The sequence below is a fragment of the Choloepus didactylus genome (genome assembly GCF_015220235.1).
Source record: "Choloepus didactylus isolate mChoDid1 chromosome 23 unlocalized genomic scaffold, mChoDid1.pri SUPER_23_unloc4, whole genome shotgun sequence".
NCBI lineage: Eukaryota > Metazoa > Chordata > Mammalia > Pilosa > Megalonychidae > Choloepus > Choloepus didactylus.
In genome coordinates this window covers 84,883-97,014 of record NW_023637598.1, presented here as the reverse complement: position 1 = coordinate 97,014, position 12,132 = coordinate 84,883, and the positions used below count along the sequence as shown (strand labels likewise).

Genomic DNA, 12,132 nt, shown 5'->3' with positions numbered 1-12,132 from the left:
CACACAAACATCTTAGAATTACTTGTTCAAGTTATTCAGAATTGAACAAAAGTTTTCCAATTTGCATGTTTAGTACAGAAAATATCTGACTATATAATTCACTTTTCAGTGGATATTTACTATTTTACAGTAAGATCTCATACTTATTACAATACAAAAGAGGCCACCTCCTCTCTTTTCCAGTGTACAGCCTAAAGGCTAAAGCAAATGCTAATGTAATACAAACTTTTGATCCCAATTCTAAAATAGCCTTATTCTGTAACTTGTACAGATAATAACAGGTCCACTTAATCCTCACTTTAATGTCTAAGGAAAAGGAAATAAATTATGACAGAAACAACAAACTCCATTCTGGCTCTCTGGTTTGGGCTTTCATTGTTTCCAGCCTCCCATACTACAAATGTAGGTCCAGGATTCTGAAATGACCACAGAATCACTATTCCCTTTCTCTTACAGGGGCAGGCTTGTGACATTTAGCACCACAAAAGCATTTTTTCTTCAACTTCTTGGGTAGTGCTATGAATATTGCCTATTAACTTTTATAACAACATCCCTAAATGTATAAGTAAATCAGTGTGTGTGTGCTATCAATTTCATTCCCTGCCACAGAAGCTTTTAGTTTGAAATGTGTTTACCAAATCTTGATTATGAAGCATTTGTTTTGCATTGTTAAATCCAGATAAAGCAATCTGAATAAGCTATCTCAATTTTCAACACCTGTAATAAAATATTTCAAGATTATTGATAGCTCATTATAAATAACATTGTTCACAAACAAATGGTCATCTATTAATAACTGACAAGAAATTTGTTGACTATTTTTTAATTATAAAAGGAATTTCACTAGGTTTAGATAAACTGAGACTACAGCATATGTTTCCCAGGCTATTTAATCAAGTTACTTGCAATATACAGATTCCTGAGTATGCCCCATTGTATGATGTAACATTGTTTATTTCAGAATTTTTAGGACTCAGCTTAATAGGTGTTTCTTTCAAAGAAACTGAACTTTTCTCTCAAATATGCTTGATTGAATAGGAGAATTGGGTTCATAAAATGGATTCATAGCAAACTTTATTTACAAATCTTAGACATCAGTAAAGAAGTTATTTATCCCATCTTCTTGCCTTATGTCATGAAGCAAGATAAATCTCATAGGGCCACAGTAACAAATGCTGAAACAAACCACTCATTGAATATGTCCACTGTTTTCAAGTACATATTATTACATAGTCACACGCTCTCATCTAAGAGGTTGAGGGCACATGTGCTGTCATCTTTGGATTCTGCTTTTCCAGCTGGTAAAAACTCCATTTTGAAAACTGGATTTTTCTGATGTTCAACAATGACAAAATAGAAGCTTCCAGACTTAAAAAATGGCTCCTTCAGCAAAACACACACAAAGAAAGCACTGAGTCAATCACAGCCCAGGAGTTCAGATCTCCACAGCTTCAACTGAGTTTCCTGGGGCATCCTTGCAATATTTTCAGTTGCCCTCTTGAAAGACATGGACAGAGGGCAGGCCTAACGCATGCGTTCTAGCTCTACAGAGAGGGCAGGTCAGTTATGGTGTGTCCAGGGAAGGGGCCATATGGGCTCTGAGCCAGTAAAACTCTGGGTCCTGGCTCCCACCCCTTCTGCCTCCTCTCTCTGGGACCTCACCTTCCAACTCCCTGTGAGCATCTCGCCTGGTCATGGTCATGGCTCTGCTGCCCCCCACTCCATCCCCCGGGAGTGGTGGAGAAAGAAAATGGGCATCTTTGCCTGAGTTTCTATTTCGGAGCTCTAGGCAAAAGGATTCATTTCACTCTTCCTTCCCATCCCCACAGAAAAAAGTTATAGAATGGGATTTCTAAAGAAGTTATCTCTTACTAGAACTGAACAAATTTAAAATATTTTCTGAGTTTCAGTTGGAAGATCTGTGGTACATGGAAAGATCCAATAATTTAAACAGAAAATCAGATGTTATTCAAGTTTTAAATTAATAGAATATCTTTCCTTTTTTTTTTTTTTTGGCTTTATAGCTAATGTCTCTGTGTATTTACATGAAAGGAGAGAAAGAGAAAAAGAGTGAGGGAGAAGAGAACAAGCATGCATACTTAGAATACATGCCTGAAAATATCACCCAACTCAGGGTGGTCAAATGCCCAGGGTAGTCCTGCAGCTGGAAAGAGAATGTGGGCATGAGCAGGGAGGTCTGTGCCCTGAGGGCATCCTGTGCCTCTGTGAGAGTCTGCTGGGCCTGAAGGAGAAGTCACACCTCACATGTGACCCTCATCTCCATAGATCTACAGGCAAACCAGGGATGAGGGAGTTGGGCTAATAGGGGATCATGTTAGCAGGCTCCTCTGAGGGGACTGGGATCTGGAAATGGCAATAGGTGGGGGGAAAGGGCAAGGTTACCCATTCTTAGAAATTCCTCAGTTTGTGCTGCACATAGCTGATTTCTGCTGCCTTCAATGATTGCATTTGCTTCAGATTGGAGAGGGAACACATAATACATTGAACTTGGGGAAGACTTTATGTCCTGAAGACAACTGGGCTAGAGATGCTGTGAGTGACTCCCCTCAGGTTGGGAAGGGAGAGAGGAGGTAAAATGCCCAGATGGGCCTTCTGGAAGAGCCCACATCTTGGGGGAGGTAGAAAAGGAAACAGCAGATATTTAGACTGTATCTGAGCAGGCAGCTCCAGGACACTGAAGATCCTTCAAAATAATTAAGTCTCCGATCCCCAATTTACTGGGGCATGTGTCACTATCAAGACTGTCACAAAATGACTGGCCTTTAAATTGAGCCCTGTAATCTGCCTGAGGCCTAGTGATGATCAAAAAGTGGGGCTGCCAAACACAGAGCCTGAGATCCTACCTGGGACCCCTGAGGCTCTGATACTGTCAGCACAGGTTGGAAGGTTGGAGGTGAGACCTAGAGCTGTGGACACCAGTGTACTCTGCAACCCTCTCTGATGGTGGTGCTGATTAAGAACAGAGGGTGGTGTCTCTTACCCATGTACCCAGACACAAAAGGTGGCTGAGTCAGCACAGACTGGGCCCAGGATCCCCAAATGGGAGGACAGGGAGTGGGAAGACTGACATGACTGTGTCTCATTTCTCCATCCAATGAGGGAAAAGGAGAAAGACAGAGCCCCTTCCCATCTCAGGAGATGCAGTCAACTGAGGAGAGTGAGGAGGCAAGAAAGAGAGGGTATGAGGTCATGGAGGAGACATCTCATAGCACTGCTCACAGAGGCCCACAACTGAGGCTGAGCCTCACACAAGTCTTTCTCAGCACTTGCCCAAATGTCTGGAAGGGGAAACTAATGACCATGGACCCCACTGCCTGATGTGTCTGCCCCATATTGGGCCTTGAATAGGTCCTTCCTTCCCAGACATGGACTGAGATGGGGAGAGGCTTGAGGGGATCCATGGAGGACTTAGCTGCTGGGACCCAGAGAGCTCTGAGCAGAGACAAGGAGCCTGGGGGCTTCTCCACAGTGGGGATATTCCATCTGGCCCCAAAGGGACAGGGCCACAGCCCTCCCTGCTGCCCCAGACCTGGTCCATCCTGTCTGTGAGGAATTACCAGGAGCCCAGTTGAGAGAGGGTTCTGCTGCCCCCACCACCCAGAAACTGCTCTTCCCCTCCCAAGTGCCAAGCCAAAGCATTCCCCTTTGGGAAATCTCTTTCCTTGGGGCCATGCTCACTTCCTCCCAGGCTTTCTGAGCAGGGATCAGAACCTACTCACTCTGCTGTCAGTATAAACTCAGAGATATCTGTCTCAAATAAAAACTTTTGTCATAGCAAACCAGGAAACAGAGAACAGGGACAAGGCCCCTGGACTCATGTCCCATCAGCTCAGCTAGACAGACTCCCCTCTTCCTTCCTGCTCCTCATCTGAGAAGGTGGGAGCTCATCTTTTCCAGAATGGCCAACCTGGATATGAGGAGATGGGTCATTCTGGAGTCACTGGTGGGAGGTGTGGGGGAAGGGCTGTCATGTGCTCTGGGGGTGGGCTGTAAATTGGCACCAGCTTATTGTCAATCAATGTTGGCATAGAATATAAAGTGATAATTGTTTCTACACAGTGAACTATCAATTGACCTCCAGGAAGTTTTCCTAAATAAATAAACACAGGAGTATCTAGAACATCTATTATATTACCATCTCCAGAGAGTACACATACACCCATACACATGCATATCAAAGATTTATAATTTTATCATTTATGTTCCTTTCCTTTGTAATGGCTTACAAGTCTATGAACTGACTCTGAAAATGAAACTTTTATAATAAAATGATCAGTGAAATAAAAGTTTTCTGAGTTAAGAATGAGTTTGACCCTCTTCTCTAAGTCATGGAAAACTAGCTTGGAGCAAGCCTCTGAGAGAAGAAGACAAAAATTATCAGAGAGAGGGGCTGAGACTGAGCCAACAGGGTTGTGACTGACTTCTCTGCTGACATCTGTCACTGTGGAAATGGTTGCTGTGCCACACAGCACAGTAATACTCTGCCTTGTCATTGGGCTCAACCACCATGATGGTGAGGGTGGCCTTATACCCAAGCAGAAAGCCAGAGAATTGGGCAGAGACCACTGGGTTCCTATTGTTGGTCCATGATATCAAATCCCAGGAAGCCTGGTAGGGCTTCTGTTGGACACAGTGGGCATGGTTACTGGCAGTGATGTCCCCAGCAATGTAGCTACAGGTCAAGGGGACTGTCCCTCCAAGAAATGTGGACAGTGAAGTTTCCTGAGTCATGATAGTCTGGGAAACATCTCTGGAAAAACAATGAGAGACCCAAAGGTCAGGAGATTAGATGAGGACAGACAGGTTCTGTGTGGCCTGTCCCCACCCCAAGCCCAGAAATAAACCCTCTGACACACACAGCAAGAAGGGTGACAGGAGAGGGAACTAGGCAATGGTGGGGACACCCCCAGTGTTTGGATTTCCAAGATGACTCACCTAAGGGGCAGCTTCCCCACATCTCATTAAAACCCATGAGTCCCTGTGCAGGGTGGGGCATTCATGCAAAGAGCTGCCTCCCTGGAGGACTCAGCCACTTGACCAGGACATAGCTCAGAGTTGTGACACTGCAGTGACCATGTGTAAATGAAGCCCTGGCCCTGGAGGCCTGGCTCCCAGCTCTGCTTACTCTCCAGCTGTCCAAGCCCATAGCACCCCCTGGCATCCATACAGTGAGAACCACCAAGGGAAGGACATCACCGTCTTACAGGGCTTTCCCCTTCCTCTCCCCCTCTATCCTCAGATCTTCAGGTTTTAATTTCTTCAGTGGGACAAATTCAGTGCCTGGAGTTAAGTAGTTTGGAAAACCTGGAAGAGAAATGTGGGGAGGTGGAGCCCTGACTGCTCCCCTGCCTCCCTCTCTTCCTCACTCCTCCCCCATAGCAGTCATCACTCTGTGAATAGGAGCAAGACCTGGGGCTCCCTTGGTGTCTTAACTTAGCTCAGCCAATAGCATCACATTGAGACTCATGGACACTTGAGTGACCCCTGGTCAGATGCTCAGTCTCTGTCAGGCCCAGGAGCAGGCCAGAGGTACAATTAATGCACAGTAAAATTCCAACTACTAACATTTACCATTCACTGACATTTAGTATATTCAGGAGCTGGTGGAACCGTCACCTGAACTAATTCCTGAACATTTTCCTCACCCCCAAATGGATCCCTTTTCCATGGAGAGTCATTGCCCATTCCCCATTCTCCTTAGACCCTGGAAACCACTAATCTATTTTCTGTCTTCATAGATTTTTCTTAACCTAATAGTATCATGGAAGATGTGACCTTTTGGGTGTGGCTTTATTTACTTATCTTAAGGTTTTCAGGGTCCATCCATATTATAGCAGATACCCATTCATTCATATGGCTGAATAATATCCTGTTGTATGGATATATCAAGTTTTTGTTTATTCATTATCAATAGATGGACACATAAATTTTTCCCATATATATATTATTGCAAATAATGCTGCTAGAACATTTTTGGGCAAGTTTTTCTTAGTGCATATGCTTTCACTTCTCTTGGGCATATACTTAGGGGTGGAATTGATGGCTCATATAATATCTTACAGGTATAATTTTTGGAAGAACAGCCAAAGTGTTTTCTGAAGCAGCTACAGCAGCTTACCTGCCCACCCACAGTGGAAGAGAGCTTCAATTTCTCCACCTCCTCAGTATTGTTTTTACTTCCCTTTTTTATCCTAGTCTTCTTAGTGGGTGTGAAGTGACATCACCTTGTGGTTTTGATTTGCATTTCCCTGATGACTAATGATGTTGAGCATTTGTTCATGTGCTTATTGAGAAAACATGTGCCCCTGTGTCCTCAGGACCATTCCCTTGGAGGCCAAGCAGCAGACTGAGTAGCTCCTGCCCCTCTTATGGCCTCTGCATACACTAAGGAGGAGGTCCTGTTAATGCAAACTCATCCTTTGAACTGGGTCTCTGTAAAGTCCCCCAAGGGCCCTGGAGCTATGTGTCCCCATGGCCACTACCCTCTGCCAGTTTGAAGCCAGCTTAGGCTTGTAGGATGCTTTTGAGATCAGGTGTTCCAGTTTGCTAATGCTGCCATTATGCAAAATGCCAGAAATGGCTTGGCTTTTATAAAGGGGATTTATTAGATTACAAATTTACAGTTCTGTGTCCAAAAAAGTGTCCAAACCAAGACATCAACAAGAGGGTACCTTCAATGAAGAATGGCCAATGGTGTCCAGAACACCTCTGTCAGCTGGGAAGTCATATAGCTGGCATCTGCTGATCCCTTGCTCCTGGGTTGTGTTTCAGCTCCTCTCTCAGCTCCTGTGCATCCTTGATTCTTTCTCCAAGGGTATTTCTCTGGAACATCAGGATTTTTCTGTTAATAATTCCATTTACTCAGGGTTCTATGTAGAGGAAAACAGGTGCTCTTAGAAGCTTGACTGTTGGCTTCTCTGAAGGACTGGGCTGTAAGTTACCTGGCCCAGAGTTTGTGGTCTTCAAATCTCAGGACTCAGGTGGTGAGCACACTCCCTCATCTTCCTGTTGCCCCCCAAATGTCCACTGCCTCTCAGGGTCCCCCCTGATGCACGGATTTCTCCTAAGGAGTGAACACTGATTTTAATGTTATTTTGGGAAAAGGGAAAATGGATGGCACCTCAGGGACACAGGCGTACATTTTGGTGGCTGAGGCACTTCCTGATAATTCTTAAGGAACAGAAGATGCTAGTCCTTTTTCCATCAATTACTTCAAGACTCAACTTCCCTAAGGACTGAGTTAATTTTGAGGGAGGCCAAAAAGTCAACATATTACATGTGAAAATACGCACAGAGTAAATGATATTTCTTTTAGTAAAGAGCAATACCTTTATTCTGAAAATGAAGATGTTGAATGATGGAGGTGGGAAGCAGAAAAGCAGATCTTGAAGCTAATAATAGAATAGTTATGAAGGGTTTCATGTGGATTTGAGGGTTTTTTGTTTATCCTTCCTAGAGAGGGAGTCCCTGGATAGTGGATACTAAGGCAAGGACAGTTTCAGTTTTCTGTGGAATCTGCTTGTGGAATTGAAGACCTGAGACACCCCTGCCTGCCCTGCCCTGAGGAGAACTCATGAAGGGCTGAAGGTTAGCAGGAGCAGAGGGCAGAAGTGGAGCAGGTGGGTTTGAGGATGTTGATCAATGAGGGCCTATGGAATCTGAAGCTATGGTATGGCGGGCTGGTTGAGAGTGAGGGGACCATGTGTCAATGACTAGGGTGAGCATCACTGAACCAGTCATGGATCCATCCTAGTCACCCAGGCCCAACTTCCAGGACTAAGGGGATGGACTGACAGTGGAAGGACAAGACTGTGTTGGGCAGCATTGCCAGCTGCAGATGAAAAGACTTTCATCTTGTCAATTTATTCCAGGACCCATGGGGCTGGGCAGCTAAACCCTATTCTGTCTTTTGAAATTCTATATTCTGTTTCCAATTACAGGTATAATCTGTGTGTTTCTTTTTCCCCCATTCACTGATGTATCTTGTTGCAGAAATGTCTTCCTTAGAGACATCTCTATCACAGTTTCTCAATGAAAAGAGTCTCAGACACTGTGAGTCCAGAGATTTTGGTCTCACTTCCTCATTGTCTGAGATACTATGAGGAACTAACAATGCTCTGACCACCATGATATACATTACAGTATTGGTCAGCCTCATCCTCAGGCTGCAGCCCAGAGATGAGCAAAAGGGCTGCATTGGCTGAGGCATCCTTGGAAACAGAGAAGTGGCTGGGGACCCCAGAGCCCTGGTGCCTGTCTGAGTCTGAGTGGTAGTATAGGAGATACCAGGGAGGGCTCCCTGACTTCTGCTGGTAGCAGTATATGTTTTGTCATCAACATTTACACCACTACTAAGGGTGCATGTGAGTCTGGCTTTTTTTTCCTACAGATGTAGAAAGGGAGGGCAGATGAGTCCACACTGGCTGGGAGAGGGAACCTGCAAACACAGACACACAGGGTTGCTGAGGTAGGGAACAGATCTAAACTGTTTGGGGTCTGAACTAGAGGGGCTGAGGCAGCCTGGGAGATCTGCCCCAGGTCTCCAAGTCTTGTCTCTACCTGTGCAGTGGGAGAGGAGCATGAGGAGGAGAGGGGTCCAGGCCATGGTGGACAAAGCCCTGTGTGGCCCACAGTGGAGCTGGGCTGCCCCAGCCTCCTTTTCTCTCCCTCCCTCTGCCAGGGGAGGGGCTCTTCATGCAAATTTGCCTCCACCCGCAGCCTGCCCAGCCCCTCCCTGAGCCCTGATGTGGAGCTCAGCTCACACTGTAGACTGAGGAGGAGGAGGGTTGGGTTTGCCCCTCGGGAAAGCCCTGGGAGGAACCACCTGCTGAAATGACACAAAGCTCCTTGCTCAGGGGACTCTGCCAGGCCAGAGAGGACACAGCTGCTGAGTCCCCATCAGTGAGCACAGGGCCCTTCCCCAATTCCAGGCCCCCTTTGAGTGAATGGTCCTTATTGGGCCCCAGTGTAGGATCCCCTGGACATTCCCACAGCACCCCCTGCTTCTCACAAGGCATGACATCACCATTGCTGAAAGAAATGAGAAAACAACCACTTATCCCACCCTCAATTCAAGGCAGAATCAAATTTGGGTATCAATTTAGTTCCTCCATGGTGCAGAATCCATGCTAAGATGCTCTTGAAAAATTCTTGTGCTCACAGGTGATTCTGAGCAAGATGCCTGTGGGTGTGCAGGTTACTGCTGAGATTTCACCATAGACAACTTTCCTGGGGTTGCTGCATCAGGGCTGTGCCCAATGTTGGTTCTGGTTTAAGATCCATGTTGCTCTGGGGGATGGTTTCCAGGAGAGGGGGTGTCATGACAAGCCTGACTACAGATGCCATCTCAGGCAAATCCTTTTGGGGAAGGCATGTGTCTGGAAGTTACAGATATTTATATTGATATCATAAAACCACACTGTGCTAGTCATCTGTTATAAAATGAAAAATTCATCTCAAACTTTGTAGTTAAAAACAAAATTAATTCATTTTCTCCCACATTTCTGTGAGTCAAGAATTCTGGGGTAACTTTACTGTGTGGCTCTGGCTCAGGGTCCCTGTGAGGCTGCAGTCAAGCCATTGAATGGGGCTGCAGACCTCTGAAAGTGTGAAGGGAACTGAAGGTTCCACCCCAATCTCCAGCACAGAGCTCTGGGATGGAGTCTTCAGGTCCTCCCCATGTGAGGCTCTCCCTAGGGCAGCTCCCCACATAACCACTGGCTTTCCACAGAGCAGGTGATCAGAGCAAGATGGGATGCAGTACTGAAAGAGAAAGAGAGAGATGGAAAGCAACAGAGGTACCCAGATTGAAGCCACAGTGACTTTTACACCTTAACTTCAGAAGAGACCACTGTCCCTTCACCATGTGCCCTTGGTCATGGTGTAGAAGGGGTCTCCACTTTGGTGTGAACCCCAAGAGGCAGAGTCATTTGGGGCCTCCAGGAAGCAGCCACCAAACTATCAACATCCATGAACCCCTTGGACAGAGAGGGCCAAGAGGGCAGGGCATAGGCATTTTGGGGATGCCCTTTGTAGATGCTCTTGCTCCCTCCTATGCCTGCCCCAGATCTGCCTAAGCTGAATACCTAAATGCAGACCAGTTCTGGAAATCTCTGTTTTCTGTCCTTGTATAAATTGGTGGGTAGTGAGGTCTGGCAAGTTCATTTCTTTCTTACAATTGGCATCAAAGGAGTCAGCTCAGACTGGCCTTTCTGACTGGTGTTATTGCAATGTAATTCCCCTATATTTTCCTCTCTACCATAAAACAGGGATGTATGGAGCAGAAACCTTTGAAGAGGACTGCCCTTCTCCCAGATGGAAAGAGGAGAAGGGTCCACACCTGCTTTCCTTTCCCCAAGTTGCAGGAGTGTGGGCTGCCATGGAATTACTCATAAGGTTTTAGGGCATGTTGTTTGTCTCTAGTTATGCCAAATTCCATGATAGAGAAATAAAAATTAGATAGAAATGACATGGTAATAAGACCATGGAAAGAGAAGCAAGGACTGCTCCCTCAGTTCTAAGAGGTAGAGGGTGGATTTTCCACAGTATCTCATTGAGACTTGGAGTTACACATGGTCAATGAGGATGGATGCTGCTGACCTTCCAGGGATTTGCCCAGCAGAGAGGACTGTGCACCACTGAGGAAGCCCTGCCAATGCCTGGGGCCTGGTTGAGCCTGAGCTCCTCAGCAGCAGCTCCTGTGGGGCTCCTACCCCACTGGAGTCTGTGAAGAGTGAGAGCCAATGAGGGGTGATAGAAAGGGGACAGTTACTCACCATCACCCTGTGGGGGTTCTCCACTTAAGGAAGAGAGGATACAGTCCTTGCAGCAAATTTCTTTTGTCCTCTTCCTCCTCCCTGCACCAGCTTGAAGGTGTGGATTCAGAGAAGAGGTAGGGATGTGAGAGGAGGCCACAGGTGCTGTCTCAAGCCCCCACCCCTCACTTGGCTTTGGGGTTAGAGAGAGCATTTTTACAGTGCAGACATGGAGCAGAAATGAGATAGTCAAACCAACACTGCTGCATAGTCCTGGGACCTCCAAAGACTGAACTCCCAGGCATCCCAACAATAAGAGGGCCAATGTCCTGGAAAACAGTGAAGAAAGTGCACCAAGGACCATTGAGTGTATTAAAATTACAACTGGATGATTTTAATCCATATTCTGTGGCTCAGAGTTAAGTGATTGTTATAAATCTTTATTGAATGGGTCATTCTAATCATTCTAGGTGGATTATTGAGTTTTGTTCATAGTTCCCATCTAAGACAGACATTTCAGTTCATGTTTCCTTCTAATCACCAATACTGTCCAGTAGGAACCCAGCCACATCTGGTCACAGATTCATGGCCCCCCAAGGCTGTGGGTATTGAAGAGGCAGGAGAAAGCTTGTAGGTTTTTCTCATTTCCCCATGAGCCTGGAGCACTATGCAAACCCTCAGACTGCTGTCCCATGCTGAGCAGGAATAATCAGCCTCATCCCCAAGCTGGAGCCTAGAGATGCTCAGGGAGGCCACGGTGCCCAACCTGGAGCCTGAGAATCTCTCTGAGATCCCCAAAGCTAGGTCATTATTCCTGTGGGTCGGGAGTCTGGGGGCCTGGCATTGCCATAGCCACACTGCTCCCTGGTCTCTGACACTGTTGCTTGTATCAGTGCAAGTGACCATGGCCATGTGTCTCACATCCTGAAACACTGAGGGTGGCTGAGTCAGCCTCACCTGGGACAGGGAGAAACAGAGACACAGTGAGCCAAGGGAGGAGGGAGTGGGGCCAAGGTGGCTAAGGGATCCCCCAAGGATTCTCCCACACACATTTTATCAGTCCTTGCCTGGGCACAATGAGAAGAGGAAGGAAGTGTGGGGTCTGGGAGTTCCTGGTGCAAGTGACAAAGCTCTGCTCCCAAGACTCCAGTGTGAACCCTGGGCTCCCTTAAGTCTCTTTATCCTCTCCCAAGTCCCCAGGAGGGAGGAGTCCCTACATTCAAATATGTCCCTGCTCTCTGACCACCCCTAGGGCCCCAGGCCTTGGGCAATGTCTGTGGCAGGAAGGAAGGTGAGGTCTGAGGGCCCTGGGAGGCCCAACAGCCACCCAGTCAACAAGTGGAGAGAGGTACAGAGG

The 12,132-nt window shown here is 46.6% G+C and overlaps 1 pseudogene; it reads right to left on the bottom strand.

Annotated features, from left to right (window-relative positions):
* Positions 1-973: 973 nt before the first annotated feature.
* On the bottom strand, positions 974-1,683 carry LOC119525043 (annotated as a pseudogene).
* Positions 1,684-12,132: the final 10,449 nt, after the last annotated feature.